Here is an 11,807-nt window from a genome sequence, read left to right on the forward strand (position 1 = left end):
AACCTGTGGCAGAGACCAATCTCAGTAGGAACTGAAAAAGAGAAAGAGAGAACACTTGTAAGCTAGGCCAGCACTGGGGCATGGAAGAAAAATGGACACACACACACACACACCACTGGCTGCTGCCCATTGGGGCCCCCTTCTCTATTCCTCTCCAGCCCACCCAGGGCCTAAAATGCTCATCACTCCTAAGAAGCTACAGCCCTCCAGGAAAGGGACAATCCCAGACCACTACCAGCCACAGGCAGAGCTGGACCTTCCCCAGGACCCATCCCAGGGATAGGAGAAGCATCTCTCTGCCCTCCATGAGGCACCTCACTCTGCAGATACTGGATAGAGAAATATCATTTCACAAAAAACACACACCTGCTCCTCCAACATTACAAGATCGCTCCTTGGCTCCACTGCAAAGCAAAACAACTAGATTGGGTACGTCTGCTTCCTCCAGATGCTCCTACTCTGTCTGGGGCTGCTCCGCTGGCCTGGAGCAGCCCTCCGCAAGAACAGCTAATCACCTATGGAAGAGCCATCACTGCCAAAAACAGTCTAGGTGCACGACATCTTCCAGTACCTGCCTCCACTCTCGCATCCACTATCCTGCATGATTTTCATCCCCTCCTACTTGTTCATAGCTCTCGAGACCTAGCCTGTGGGGATGCACACCTAGCACAGCTGCCTGTGTCCTATGAAGGGAAAAGGCACAAGGAGAGGCAAGAACAGAGACAGAGAGAGAGAGAAAGAGAGAGTGTTGGCCAACACACTAGAGAAAAGACAGACAGCAAGAGAAACATGGGAGGAAGGCAAGAAACTCACCAGCTGAAGCCATCTCCCTGGATCCAACCTTCTGCTGCAGAGGACACACTGCTTGTGAACAGAGAAATGACCAGCCCCGAAAAGGGGGACCTTGTCTCCCTTGTAACCACAGCTGTTCAGGATTTTTTTTTTTAAACACAAATCCAGGCACAGCTAACAGGGCGTCTCTATCTGGAGCCAGGTGGGCCTTGAGAAGAACCCTCAGCAAAACACTTATCTCAGAGACAGTGGTGTCTGTTCCACTCCCAGATGGATGGCTTTTTTGTGTCATCGAATAATTCTCAAGTTCCCATCACTGTCCATCGCATGAGGGGAGCAGTCTGACATGCATCTTCTTTGTCCTTGGTACTAAACCCAGCAGAAGGGGGGGGAAAAAAAACAAGTTATCTCCTTCTGCAAGGTCACGTAGTCTTCTCATTTCACAGCTCCCGTATCCCACAGTTCTGCCCTCAACCCATCTCCCATTGGCACTTTACACCTGCAACTAGAAGGGACCCATTGTAACTGCACCCAAAATAGTCAATTTGCTCAGGAGACTATTGCCCCTTCCCCAGCCTTAATATCACATTGCTCTGTACCCAGTGAGGAAGCACAGGGCCTGTAAAGAGAAATACAGCGAGAACAGATAAGGAATTGAAAGCACTGACCTCTGACTCACAGCCAGTTATTCAGAATTCAGAAATTCAGGGACTGCTCAGTTCATGTCTCCTTAGAAGGATGTCCAGGCTGCTCAGATCCATTTCTGACAGTCTCTCCTCCGGCTGGGGCTCCTGGACAATTCCTCTGCAGGAACACCTGCATGAATCATCATGACACAAAGCTCTATTGGTGTGTGAAATCCTGCCCTCAATCCTGCCTCCCTCTTCCATCCCATCTACACCGGCGCCACTCGAACACAGAACGAGTTAACACCAACAGTCACTGCTCCACTTTAGCACCCACTGCCCCTTCCCCTCCTACTCCTCCAGGGCTCCCAGGACCTAACCTGTGGGGATGCACGCCTAGCAGCCCTGCCTGTGTCCTAAGAAGGGAGATGGCAGGAGGAAAGGTAAGGATAGAGAGAGGGTGTGTGTTGGCCAACTTACTAGAGAACAGAGAGAGACAGAGTAAAAAACATGGGTGGAAGGCAAGCAACTCACCACCTGCAGTCATCCTCCTGGATCCAACCATCTGCTGCAGAGGACACACTGCTACTGGCCAGAGAACTGAGCAGTCCCTGAAAATGGGGAGCTTGTCTCCCTCATAACTACAGCTACTCAAAAACAGAGCAATCACCAAAGCAGACACTTATCTCACTGAAAGTGGCGGTTGTTTCACTCCCAGTTGAATGGCTTTTTCATGGCAGCAATAATTTCCTGCAGTCCCATCACTCTCACTTGATTTCCATTGCATGACAGCAGTAGACTCTCATGCAGGATTTCTTTTCCTCTGGTACTAAATCCAGCCAAAGGGGAAAAAAACAAACAAGTTACCATCTCAGTGGGCAATGTTGGGGAGGCTCTTCTTTATGCCTCTCCCACACAGTAGTGCTCTGCCCTGAACCCCCCTCCCATCACACCTTTAGGACTACAAGTAGAAAGCACCTCTTGCAACACCACCTGAAATAGTCACTCTGCATAGCAGATTTTGGTCAGACATGACAAACCTGCAAAGAAACTGCAGAAATTGGGCTTGTTTTTGCCTTAATTGCTTTCTGAGTTTCCTTTTGGACAGTTTTTGGCTTGCAGATTGTTAGGCTTCTAGCCTGTAAGAAAACTACAGCGAGTACAGATGTGGAATTCAAAGCATTGATCGCTTACCCACAGCAAGTTAAGCGGGATTCAGAAAGGAGAGGACTGTTCATGTTTTCTTAGAAGGATGCTCAGGCTGATCAGGTCCACTTCTGCCAGCTTCTCCCTGGCCTGGGGCTCCTGGACACTTCTTCTGCAAGTGCACCTGCAAAACCCATGCATGAGCCATCAGTACAAGTTCCATTCATGCATGAAATCTTGCCCTCATCCCTTCCTTCCTCTCCCATGCCATCCACCTGAGGCCAACTCAATGAACAGAGATGAGTAAACAGTCACTGCTCCACTTCAGCACCCACTGCCCCTCATGATTTTTCTCTGCTCTTCCTTCTCCATGGCTCCCAAGACCTAGCCTGTGGTGATGCACACTGAGCACCCCACCCATGTCCTCTGAAGGCTGATGGCACAAGGAAAGGTGAGAGAGAGACAGACAGAGGGTCTATGTTGGCCAACACACTAGAGAACAGAGAGAGACAGAGTGAAAAACACGGGTGGAAGGCAAGCAACTCCCCACCTGCAGTCATCCTCCTGGATCCAACCTTCTGCTGCAGAGAACTCGCCGCTCGTGGCCAGAGAACTGAGCAGCCCCTGAAAATGGGGACTGTGTGTCCTTCATAACTACAACTAGTCAAAAACATTTTCTTACAAACCCAGCCCCAGCTAATGTGGTGTCCCTACCAGGAGCAGGGAGGGCTGGGAGCAGAGCAATCACCAAAACAGACACTTATCTCATTGAGAGTGGCAGCTGTTCCGCTCCCAGTTGGACGGCTTTTGCGTGGCATTGATAATACTCACGGTCTCATTGTTTTCCATCGCATGAGGGCAGCAGATTCTGGCGCGTGACTTATTTTCCCTTGGTACTAAACCCAGCACAAGGGAGGAAAACATCAGTTACCACCTTACTCAATGTCTTCTTCTAGGCTCTTCCCTTCACCTCTCACGCATGGCAGGGCTCGGCCCTCAACCCTCTTCTCATTACACCTTTGGCATTACAACCAAAGTCACCCCTTGCAACTGCACCCGACAGTCACTCTGCACAGCAGACTCTGGCCCCTCCCCAGCCTTAATACCACAGAGCCCCGTACCCAAAGACAAAGCACATGGCCTGTGAACAATATTACAGCAAGTACAGATGAGGATTTCAAAGCACTGACCTCTTACTCACAGCCAGTTAAGTGGAGGCAGGAAGCTGAGGACTGTTCATGTCTCCTTAGAAGGATGTCCAAGTTGTTCAGGTCCACATCAGCCTCTTCCTCCTCCAGCGAGGGCTCCTGGACAATTCCTCTGCACAAGCAGCTGCAAAAGCCAAGCATGAGCTGTGATCACACACAGCCCTATTGGTGCTTGGAATCTTGGCCTCATCCTTGTCTCTCTCTCCCATCCCATCTACATCAGCCCCACTCGAACAGTGACTGAATAAACATTGACAGTCTCCACTCTACACTAGCACCCACTGCCCGGAACGATTTTCGTCCCCTCCTACTTGCACGTATCTGCCAAGACCTAGTCCGTGGGGAAGCACACCTAGCACTCCTGCCCATGTACCATGAAGGGAGGCAAGGAGAGAAAGAGTGTTGGCCAACACAATAGAGAAGCGAGACAGAGAGAGAGGGAGAGAAAGAAAGAGACACACGAGAGAAAGGCAAGAAATTCACCAGCTGGAGTAATCCCCTGGATCCAACTATCTGCTGCAGAAGACATACTGCTTGTGGACAGAGAAATGACCAGCTTCTGAAAATGGGGACCTTGTCTACCTCATAACCATATCTAGTCAGGAATCTTTTCCTACAAAGCAAGCCTCACCTAACCAATAGTCCTAGCCTGTAGGTAGGTGGCCTGTTACCAGAGTCCTCACCAAACCAGACACTTATCTGACTGATGGTGATGGCTGCTCCATTCCCAGCTCAACAGCATCTGCATAGCCTGGCATCAATAATGCTCATTTTCTCATGGCTTTTGGACGCTTTCCATCTCACAACAGGGGTGGGCTCTTACCTTTGACTTCTTTCCCCTTTCCCAAAGCACAACAGAAGAGGGAAAACCAAAGTCATCATTGGATTCTCAATGTTTTCTTTCATCTTCGTCTCTCATCTCCCATTACACCGTTTTAGATACAATTAAAAAGCACACAATGCACACTCAACCTGTGGAATTCCTGCCCAGAGAATGCTGTGAAAGCCAAGACTATAACAGGGTTAAAAAAATAACGAGGTAAATTCATGGAGGACAGGCCCATAAATGGCTATTGCTCAGCATGGGCAGTGAGCAGAGCCCTCACCTAACATGACACTTACCTCACTGATGGTGACAGTTGCTCTGCTCCCAGCTGGATGGCTCTTGCCTGGCATCAACAATGCTCGGAATATCCCAGCTCTCCCTCCCTTTCCATCACTTGAGGGAGTGGACTCTGACCTTCCACTTTTTTTCCCTTGGTAGTGAACCCAGCACAAAAGGGGAAAACAAACAAGTTAGCATCTCAGTCAGCAATGTCGCATAGGTTCTTCTCCCATCTACTGCACCCCAGACCTCCGCCCTTCATGCTTCTTCCGTTACACCTTCAGGAGCACAACTACAAAGAAGACTCTTGCACCTACAGCCAAAATAGTCACTCTGTACAGAAGACTTGTGCCTTTCCCTCATATGAATCTCACAGAGCCACATACCCAATGAAGTTCACAGCCTCTGACCAAAACTGAAGTGAGAACAGATGAGGAATTCCAAGCACTGATGGCTTACTCACACCCAGTTATGCGGAAGGCAGAAAGCTGGGGACTGTTAATTTCTGCTTAGGAGGATGTCCAGGTGGCTCAGGCCCACTTCTGCAAATTTCTCCTCCAGATGCTGCTCCTGAATGATTACTCTACAAATGCAACAAGTAACCAGAGCAAAAGCCATCACTACACAAAATTCAATTATTGCGTGAAATCTTGCCCTCATTCCTACCTCCCTCTCCCATCCCATCCACATCAGCCCGAGTCAACACCCACAGTCACTGCTGCACTCTAGTGCTCACTACCCTGCACGATTTCAGTCCCCTCCTACTTGTTCCTAGCTCCCGCAACCTAGCCTGTGAGGATGCACACCTAGCACAGCTGCCTGTGTCCTATGAAGGGAGACAGCACAAGGAGAGAGAGACAGAGACACAGACAGAGTATGTGTTGGTCAATGCATTAGAGGAGAGAGAGAGAAAAACGTGGAAGGGAGTCAAGAGACTTACCAGCTGGAGTCATCACCCTGGATCCAACCTTCTGCTGCAGAGGACACATCATGTGGATGGAGATATGATCAGCCTCTGAAAGTGGGGACCGTGTCTCCCTCATAACCATAGCTAATCAGGAATCTTTTCCTACAAACCGAGCCACAGCTAATGACCAGTCCCGGCCTGTAGGCAGCTGGGCCACTACCAGAGAGAGTCTTCACCAAACCAGACACTTATCTCACTGATGGTGACGGCTGCTCCACTCCCAGCTCAATGGCATCTGCATAGCCTGGCATCAACAACACTCACTGTTTGTTTCACAGCTTGAGTCCTTTCCGTCTCACAATGGGGGTGGGCTCTTACCCTTGACTTCTTTCCCCCTGGTACTAAGCACAACACAAGAGGGAAACACAAAAGTTATCACCACAACCTGCAATGTTGTGTAGGTTATTCTTCTCATCTCCCATTACACCTTTATAGCTACAATTAAAAAGCACACAACACACACTCAACCTGTGGAACTCCTTCCTAAAGGACGTTCTGAAGGCCAAGACTACAATGGGGTTCAAAAAGGAAGTATGTAAATTCACTGAGGAGAGGTCCATCAATGGCTATTAGTCAAAATGGGCAGGGATGGGGTCATTATCCTCTGTTTGTCAGAAGCTGGGAATGGGAGACAGGGAATTGATCACTTGGTTATTCCCTGTTCTGTTCATTCCCTCTGCGGCACCTGGCATTAGCCACTGTCTAAAGAAAGTAGCCCGTTGCACCTGCATCCAAGGGAGTCCACTACCAATCGAGCATCTAGTACCCATCATGCTTCTCTTCCTTCTCCCAATTCCCCAGTGGGATGCAGACTCTCCAGATCAAGCCTTTGAGCATGCACCATTGCTCATGTTCTATGCCAGGAGACAGTACAAGGAGAGAGAGGGGATGCATGTTGGCCTACATATGAGATTAGAGAGAGAGAGAGAGAGAGAGAGAGAGAGAGAAATAGGAAGAAAGAAACTACAGAAAGACATGTTATCACCTTCCTGGGTCTCCACAAAAAGTTACCATACTTCAGGAAAACTCCATAGCACCTGACAACTCCTTGAGACGGTACAAAAGATTCCCCCAAGTTTTTTGTCCACAGTTAGCTGTAGAGGCCTTTCCCCAGAGGCCCTCCCCATACTAAGGAATTCTCTCCATCAACAAGAGAGTCTTTGCAGCCCTCCCTAAGTGCTTGTAGGCTTGGCCAGCACTGAGGCATGGAAGAAAAATGGACACACACACAGATCATTGGCTGCTGCTCACTGGAGCCTCCTTTTTTATTCCTCTCCAGCCTATCCAGGCCCTAAAATGCTCATCACTCCTAAGGAACCACAGCCCACCAGGAAAGGGACAATCCCAGGCAATTACCAGCCACAGCCAGAGCTGGACCTTCCCCAAATCCCTGCCCATGGAAATAAGAAGCATCTCTCTGCTCTCAAGGAGGCAACTCACTACACAGTGTGACAAAGTTCCTCCTCTACCTTGGTGGGTCCTGCGCTTATTGGTGGATTTGCTCACCTCACAGATTCACCCTGTGGGTCGGGAAACAGCCCAGAGACCTTCCCCTCTGGCTGAAGCTACAGCCCATGTCAATTCCTCCTGTATTTAATCAGGAGTTGGGAGGTTTGCGGGGAACCCGGGCCCGTCCCCTATTCCGAGTTCCAGCCCAGGGCCCTGTGGACTGCAGCTGTCTAGAGTGCCTCCTGGCATGGATGCACGACAGCTACAACTCCCTGGCTACTTCCCCATGGCCTCCTCCCATCACCTTCTTTGTCCTCACCACCAGCCCTTTCTCCCAATGTCTGATAACGCTTGTATTTCTCAGTCCTCCAGCCGTACATGTACTCACTCTCAGCTCCTTACACACCTCTTGCTCCCAGTTACTTGCATACACTCCCTCTCCTCCGACTCCCTCTGGCCTGACTGGAGTGAGACCTTCTATAGCATCAGAGGGGCCTTAATTAGAGTCACGTGTTTAAGAGCCTCACCTGACTCTTAGCAGCTTAATTAGAGTCAGGTGTTCTCATTAGCCTGGAGCAGCCCCTGCTCTGCTTACTCAGGGAACAGAAAACTGCTTATCCAGTGGCCAGTATATCTCCCTTATACTATTCTGCTGTTCCCAACTGGTCTGGGTCTATCAAAGCAGATACTGGATAGAGAGGGATTTCACAAACACACACATCTGCTCCTCAAATATCACAAGAGCACTCCTCAGCTCAACTGCCAAGTGAAATGTGTAGATTGTGCAGGTCCGGTTCCTCCAGATGGTCGTCCTCTGTCTGAGGCTGCTCCACTGGCCTGGAGTGGGTCTCCGCAAAAACAGCAAACAATCTATGGAAGAGCCATCACTGTCAAAAACACTATACGTGCTCAATATTTTCCAATACCTGCCTCCACTCTCACACCCACTACCCCACATGATTTTCATCCCCTCCCACTTCTTCCTGGCTCCTGAGACCTAGCCTGCGGGGATCCACACAGAGCACACTGGCCTGTGTCCTATAAAGGGAGACAGCACAAGGACAGACAAGGACAGAGACAAAGAAAGACAGTGTGTGTTGGCCAACACAGTACAGAAAAGAAAGGGGGGGGGGAGAGAGAGAAATGCAGGAGGAGGGCAAGGAACTCGCCAGCTCAAGGCATCCCCCTGGATCCAACCTTCTCTAGTGGAGGACACACTGCTTGTGGATGGAAAAGTGACCAGACCCTGAAAATGGAGACCTTGTCTCCCTCGTATCCACAGCTAGTCACGAACCTTTTCTTACCAACCCAGCCCCCGCTGATAGGGTGTCTCCACCTGGAGTCAAATGGGCCGTGAGCAGAATCCTCAGCAAAACAGACACTTCTCAGTGACAGTGGTGTCTGCTCAGCTCCCAGATGGAGAGCTCTTGCCTGGCATGAACAATGCTCAAAGGCTTGCTCTTCTCACTCACTGTTCACCATATGACGGCAATAGACTCTGATGTGTGACTTCTTTTTCCTTGGTACTAAACCCAGCAGAAGGGAGAAAAACAAATAAAATTAGCATATCCATCTGCTCTGTCGTAAAGTCTCTTCATTTCACAGCTCCCGTATCCCACAGCTCCGCCCTCAACCCATCTCCCATTACTACTTTACACCTGCAATTAGAAAGGACCCATTGTAATGGCACCCAAAATAGTTACTTTGCTCAGGAGACACCTGTCCCTTCCCCAGCCTTAATACCACTGTGCCCCATACCCAACGAGGAAGCACACGGCCTGGGAAGAAAACTACAGTGAGAACAGATGAGGAACTCCAAGCACTGACCTCTTACTCACAGCCAGTTATGCAGAAAGCTCAGGACGGTTCACGTCTCCTTAGAAGGATGTCCAAGCTGCTCAGATCCACCTCTGCCAGTTTCTCCTCCAGTGAGGGCTCCTGGACAATTCCTCTGCAAGCGCAGCTGCAAAAGAAAGCACGAGCCATCGGTACACACAGCTCTACTGGTGCTTGCAATCTTGCCCTCAGCCTGCCTCCCTCTTCCATTCCATCTACATCAGCCCCACTTGACGAACAGAAACAGAGTTAACACTGACAGTCACCGCTCCGCTCTCATGCCCACTGCTCTGCATTATTTTCATCCTCTCCTACTTCTTCATGGCTCCTGATACATAGGCCATGGGGATGCACTCTGAGCACACCTGCCTGTGTCCTACAAAGGAAGACAGCACAAGGAGAGGCAGGGAGAGAGAGAGAATGTTGGCCAACACAGTAGAGAAGAAAGAGAGAAACATGGGAGGATGACAAGCAACTTTCCACCTGCAGTCTTCCTCCCAGATCTAACCTTCCACTGCAGAGGGGACACTGCTACTGGTCAGAGAACTGACCAGCCCCTGAAAATGGGGACCTTGTCTCCCTTATAACAACAGCTAGTCAGGAACCTTTTCTTACAAACCCAGCCCCAGCTAATGGGGTGTCCCTACCTGGAGGAGCAGAACCCTCAGCAAAAGAAACTTATCTCAGTGACAGTAGCGGCTGTTCTGCTCCCAGATGGACGGTTGCTGCCTGGCACCAACAACACTTGCAGTCTCGTCACTCTCACTCATTTTCCATCACGAGGGCTGTAGACTCTCACACGTGACATCTTTTTCCTTGGCACTAAAACCAGGGGATAAAACAAGTAAGTTACCAGCTCAGTCGGCAATGTCTCGTAGGCTCTTCTTTTCACCTCTCCTGCACAGCGGGGCTCTGCCCTCAACACTCTTCCCATTACACCTTTAGGACTAAAAGTGTAAAGCACACCTTGCAACTACACCCAACAGAGTCGCTCTGCACAGCACACTCTGGCCCCTCCCCAGCCTTAATCCCACAGAGCCCCATACCCAACAAGGAACCACATGGTCTGTGAAGAAAACTACAGCAAATACAGATGAGGAATTGAAGGCACTGACCGCTTACTCACAGCCATTTAAGCGGGAGGCAGAAAGCTGAGAACTACTCATGTCTCCTTAAAAGGATGTCCAGGCTTCTCAGGTCCACTTCTGCCATATTCTCGCCCGGTGAGGGCTCCTGGATGATTCCTCTGCAAACTAATAAAGCCAAGCAAGAACTATCACTACACAGAGCTCTATTGCTGTGTTTAATCTTGCCCTCATCCCTACCTCCCTCTGCAGTCCCATGTACATCTGCCCCACTCGATGAACAGAGACTGAGTCAACACCAACAATAACTGTTTGTGACAAAGTTCCTCCTCTACCTTAGTGGGTCCTGCGCTTATTGGCGGATTGTTCACCTCACTGATCTTCCCCTCTTGTGGAACCCACAGTCTGGGTCAGCTCCTCCTGTGTCTGATCAGGAGTTGAGGAGGTTTGGGAGGAACCCGGGCCCACCCTCTACTCCGGGTTCCAGCCCAGGGCCCTGTGGATCACAGCTGTCTATAGTCCTCCTGTACCAGCTGCATGACAGCTACAACTCCCTGGGTTACTTCCTCATGGCCTCCTCCAAACACCTTCTTTATCCTCACCACAGGACCTTCCTCCTGGTATCTGATAACGCTTGTCCTCCTCAATCCTCCAGCAGTACACTCTCTCACTCAGCTCCTTGCCTTCTTGCTCCCATCTCTTCACACATGCTCCTTCTCCTCTGGCTCCTCCCTGCCTCACTGGCGTGAGCTCCTTTTTTAACCCAGGTGCCCTGATTAGCCTGTCTTGATTGGCTGCAGGTGGTCTAATTAAAGTAGCTATCTCTACTGCCTTCTAGAAAGATCTTAATTGGCCCCAGGTGCCTTGATTAACCTGGAGCAACTGCCATTTGGTTACCAGGGTACTAGGGATTTGTTTAGCCTGGGGCTAACATACCTGTTTCTCAGTACTTTACTGTAGCCATCTGGCCTTGCCCCATCACATGCTCTACTCCACTATCCACTACCCTGCAGGATTTTTGTCCCCTCCTACTTCTTCATGGCTCCCGATACACAGCTTTTGGGACTGCACACCTAGCACACCTGCCCATGTCCTAGGAAGGGAGACAGCACAAGGAAAGGAAAAGAGAGAGTCAGTCCATGTGGATGATCAATGGACACATTCAGTAGGCAATCTGGGGTTCGTGCATCAGTGGCTTAGTCATATGATATCTGGGGGTGAGGGCTGCACTGTATGGTAGAGGGGTTTAGGGTTCCCAAGCTGTACTGAGGGAATGTGGGATTCATAGGCCTTGGAGAGTAAGGGCAGGATGGAGGGGGGTTTAAAGGCCCCAGTGTAGCTGGGAAGGGTAACAGGAATTGGAGAGGGAAACCTGGGGTGGCATGGGGAAATGCAGTGCTGTGGAAGTGGGGTCCAGCAATGGAGAAATAGATTGAAGCCAGTTGGGGTGTAGGGATTGGGTGTCATGGAGGATGGTGGGGTGCCCTGAGATGGGGAACAGATGGGGTGGATTGGAGGGCCACGTGCAGGGGGCAGATTGGGGTGGGGCAATCGGAGTGCTGGCAAGTCTGGGGATGCAGGAGCAGGTTGGAG

General features: G+C 50.3%; 1 long non-coding RNA gene across 2 annotated transcripts; it reads right to left on the reverse strand.

Annotated features, from left to right (window-relative positions):
- Positions 1-1,646: 1,646 nt before the first annotated feature.
- On the reverse strand, positions 1,647-11,297 carry LOC127037604 (uncharacterized). Of its 2 annotated transcripts, none has more exons than XR_007770431.1 (3): positions 11,151-11,297; positions 2,613-3,368; positions 1,647-2,247 (listed from the first exon to the last, which is right to left on the reverse strand). It is a non-coding gene; the product is annotated as an uncharacterized LOC127037604 (long non-coding RNA). The 2 variants fall into 2 exon arrangements; XR_007770430.1 differs by lacking the exon at positions 11,151-11,297 and adding an exon at positions 3,755-4,319 and having other exon boundaries at positions 1,648-2,247; positions 2,613-3,460.
- Positions 11,298-11,807: the final 510 nt, after the last annotated feature.

This window comes from Gopherus flavomarginatus, chromosome 19, assembly GCF_025201925.1.
Source record: "Gopherus flavomarginatus isolate rGopFla2 chromosome 19, rGopFla2.mat.asm, whole genome shotgun sequence".
NCBI classification, from domain to species: Eukaryota; Metazoa; Chordata; order Testudines; family Testudinidae; genus Gopherus; species Gopherus flavomarginatus.